Below are 4,410 nucleotides of genomic sequence, written 5' to 3'. Positions count from 1 at the left end.
CTTTGTCCTGTTGTTGTCTTGCCAGGCACCAGGGGACCGGAGCCTAGTAGAAGCCAGTATGAGGCCCTTCAGCTTCTAGAAGTGTGAGCACATCTTTTCCTATAAGCACCCAGCACTACGTATTTCACCATTGCAATAGAAAATGGACTGGTAGAGTTTGATAAGCATTTAAACCATATTCTTTTGGAAGAAGCATTCTATCTACCATAATCAGCTAAAGTCATAACAGTTACTTGTTTCTCTATTTCCTTTTGGGCCATTTGAAATGTCAAAATTTGCATGAGTTGACATATGGCCACTACATCATAATGTGTTTTATTTTGCTTTTTTGCTGGGTACAGTAGGCTTTATTGATGGTGTGCAATGGTAGTGAGGCAGGGCTCCCGAGGCCCCTCCTCTTCTAGGGGTCCTGGGATGGAAACTGTGACGGGAAATTCTCAGTGTTGGGGCTGAGTAGGGCAGTGACTTTTACAGCGTGGCCTCGCCATCTATTTGGTCTAGCTGGGCTGTGGTGGGGCAGCCACTCACTCCTTAAAGTCCATGTGTACCATGAGGTAGGTCTGGCACCCTGTTGGGTGTCACTGTTGTAGTCACAAGACACAACTTGGTTCTCAGTGTAGCCCAGGATGCCTTTGGGGGGACCATCTAATGCCTGCTTCACCATTTTCTTGATGTTGTCCTATTTAGCCACTTTCTCCAGGCAGCAAGTCAGATCCACCACTGATACGTTGGGAGTGAGCACATGGAAGGTCATGCCTGTGAGCTTCCTGTTCAGCTTGGGATGACCTTGCCTATGGCCTTGGCAATGCAGAGATGATGTTCTGGCAGCCCCGCGGCCAGCACACCACAGCTTCCCAGATGGGCCATCCACAGTCTTCTGGGTGACAGTGATGGCATGACTGCAGTCATGAATTCCTCCACGATTCCGAAGTTGTCATGGATGACCTTGGTCAGCAGGGCTAAGCAGTTGGTGGTGCACGAAGGTTGCTGACAATCCGGAGGGGGTTGTACTCTCGTGATTCACACCCATCATAAACATGGGGGTATCGGCAGAAGGGGCAGAGATGATGACCCCTTTGGCACCACCCTTCAGGTGAGCCCCGGCCTTCTCCATGGTGGTGAAGGCATCAGTGGGCTCCGCCATGTACTCAGCGCCAGCATAATCGTACTTGATTTGGCGGGATCTCGCTGTAGGAAGATGGTGGTGGCTTTTCCGTTGATGACGAGCTTCCCTTGACAGTGCCATGGAACTTGCCGTGAGTGGAATCGTACTGGAACATATAGACCATGTAGTTGAGGTCAATGAAGGGGTCGTTGATGGCCATTTTGCCAGAGCTAAAATAAGCCCTGGTGACTAGGCATTCATTATGGCCAAATCTGTTCCCTCGGACCTTCACGATCTTGTCAGGATCGCTGCTTGCGCCTGGCTGCACGGGAAGAACTGCTGTCGGTGGATGCGCAGGAGCAGAGAGCCCCTGTGGTTTTTTCTCATATTTTTGCAACGTTTTTTACACATCTCTTAAGTCTGATAAACTATGAAGTTGCTCCTGTCCAGTGTACCAATCACCTTTTAAGTGACACTCATTGTCCCATTTGTTAACTTGTTCTGGTTTTAGAGTTTGCCTGATGTAACTTCACCCTTTTCAGTTGAACTTACATAGTAGTGTTATCTATAAACATATGTTAAATTGTTTTAATTTAAGTGTTTTTTGAATAAAACACTGAGTTCAATTTGAAAACCAACACCTTTTACTTTTCGAGGTGAATTTAAAACATTGGAGGCGCAAGCACTTAGTAGATGGCACCAGCTGCCTTTCAGGTAGGGCATTTGCTTACACACTCGCTTTCCCTCGTGCTGCTTGGGCAGGTGTTATTTCAAATTGTTAGTTTTTGTATTGAATAAATTTGATAAAATTGTTATTTTATATTTCCTGTTATGTTATCTTACAACAATTAATGAAAAACATGCAATTTTTAGTTATCCTGTATTTAAATAATTGGACTTGGAAGTGGTTTACATGATAGATATGACTAGATTAAATTCATAGCAAGTGCAAAGGCCCTGAGTTCAGTTCCCAGTACCCAAAAAAAAAAAATTCCATGAGTGTTAATTTTGTAGTTTGCATTTTCTTCACCTTGGTATGGTTAAAATTACTTTATAGCATTCACTATTTATTCTAATCCTTAATCTTTTTTCTCTTCTTTTATGAAAAAAATTACCTGATCAAATAATAAAATAATAAAAATAGCTACTACATTGTGTATTTTCATCTTCAGAGTGTTTATTCAGCACAAAACTTAAGCCAAAAATAACTTATAAAAAAGGAACAAACTGTTAATAACAAAAACTTTTTTACAATGAATTACAATAAGTTTTTAGTAAAAATGAAACAAGTTATCATATATAAAACTGCTTTTAAGACCATGGGATACATACTTGGGGAAGTTTTTAACTTCTCTCTACTTCCTGTTTATCTATTGACTGTTTGCTCTTCATTTGTTTTTCATGTAAGATCAATAATGTGGTATTTGAGCTGTATCTTACGTTTTTTGTTTTTTTTTTTTTTTTTGGTGGAACTGGGGATTGAACGCTGGCCCTGCCACTTGCCAGGAAAGCATTTATTCCACTGAGCCATCTCCAGTCCTAGTGTCTTACATTTAACTTAAAAGTATATCCTATGACTTAATTTTATGGGAATATCATTATATAATCCATGACCTTTTAATTATTGATAGTATCTGTGGATCCTCACTGCAAGCAATGATGAAATTTAAACATTTCTGCCTTTTACTTCTCAAAATTTTAATATTAAATACTTTTATCTCTTCTTTAAGAATTTTTATATTTCCACACACTATTTTTATTTAAAATGTTTTTAAGACCTCAGTTATAAAAGCTCTAGTCAACATATATATGTTCCATCCACATTCTCCTTCATCTTTATGTATATAATTAAACATATGCATAAAAATGTATATGTATATTATTTCATAGCCAATTTTTTATATTTATTTTTATTTTAATAATTAAATATGTTCATGAGCTGCAGTATTTGCTTTGCTTTGTTTTGTTATACCCTATCTAGTTAAAATTTTCTTTCACAGTTTCACCCAGAAAAATAAAATGTTATTTATTATGTACTTAAATGCTTACATTTTAAAGACAAAATTAAATTCCATTATGCATTATGCTAAACTGAATTTGAAATATATTAAAGAGACAAATAAACAAAACTTCAAAACTCTTAAGTGGAACGATAAACCAGCATGTATTGGATCCATGGATTGTATAGATTTCATAAAATATATACTGTTCTCTTGATAGACATTACTGAATAAAATAAAAAGCTTTTCCATATCAGAAACCCATTGATCATTATTAAAATACATAAAACAAAAATTAAGTTACAAAAAACAGAGATTTATGTTAATATCCAGAACTTCATAAATATACAAAGTATTGTAAAGAGCTTCATGTAAAGATCATATTTGTTCAAAGTCTTAAAGTAACATTTTAATAGGTAGAGAAATATGGCTGAGTCATTTCATGTAGAAAGAATAGCTGTACTTGGATTATAATTTTAGAACTATTAATGGTAAGAAAACTGTAGCTGAAGTATTTGACAAAATGAAAGAACACTTAATAAATGAGATAATTTAGAAGTAAATATTAACATATTTATAGCTGGCCAAAGAATCATTAGAATGATGGAGCTGGCATCGTTTTACATTTAGAATTACCCAGCCCTCAGGACTTTTTCCCTGTTCAGTCTTTGAACTTTGCCTTGTGAAGCTTTCTGATTCTACAATATATGTCTGCTTAATTTCTTGCAAACCTCTTAAGAAATCTTTATAACCTGTAATCTTACCTTTGCTTGCTAAACTTTTAAACTGAAGATTTTAAACTGAGATACTCCCTGCAATCTGTTCTGTTGCATAAAACTGAAATGAAACATTTTCCAAATAATTATCTTGGTAAGCAAAAATGAAAATATTTTCATCCATTTCATTGCAAAAAGAACGATCTCTTTTTGCTTTAAGATCCTCTACCCCAACCATGGAGACAGACAGTTTTCATCCAAATGAAAGCCAAGTAGCCAAGGAAATGAAGCCTGCAGCTACACAACACAGATGCTGATTGTTCGGAAGTGCCCAGGGTCACAGAAGTCACTGGCCTGCAACAGCTGAAGATGGAGTGGTTTAATTTGTGGAAAATCATTACACTGTCCATACTGCAAAGGCAAAGTACTACCAGCAGTGGAAATTTCTGCAGGCCACAGCTCTGGCTACTGTTCAGAACACAGGCTGTCAGCTAATCAATGTGTATAAGTACAGATCGCCCATCTGTCTTCCTAACCAGGCAAGTGTCCAAACTATGAAAAGAGTTGTCTTAAAAATAAATATGGAATA

General features: G+C 37.3%; 1 pseudogene; it reads right to left on the bottom strand.

The window, feature by feature from the left end:
• Nucleotides 1–400: 400 nt before the first annotated feature.
• The window catches only part of LOC101562291, a 6,916-nt pseudogene continuing 2,906 nt past the window's right edge, over nucleotides 401–4,410 (bottom strand).

The sequence above is a fragment of the Octodon degus genome, unplaced genomic scaffold (genome assembly GCF_000260255.1).
Source record: "Octodon degus isolate 3935 unplaced genomic scaffold, OctDeg1.0 scaffold00241, whole genome shotgun sequence".
Taxonomy (NCBI): domain Eukaryota; kingdom Metazoa; phylum Chordata; class Mammalia; order Rodentia; family Octodontidae; genus Octodon; species Octodon degus.
This window is presented reverse-complemented; position numbering and strand designations above follow the sequence as displayed.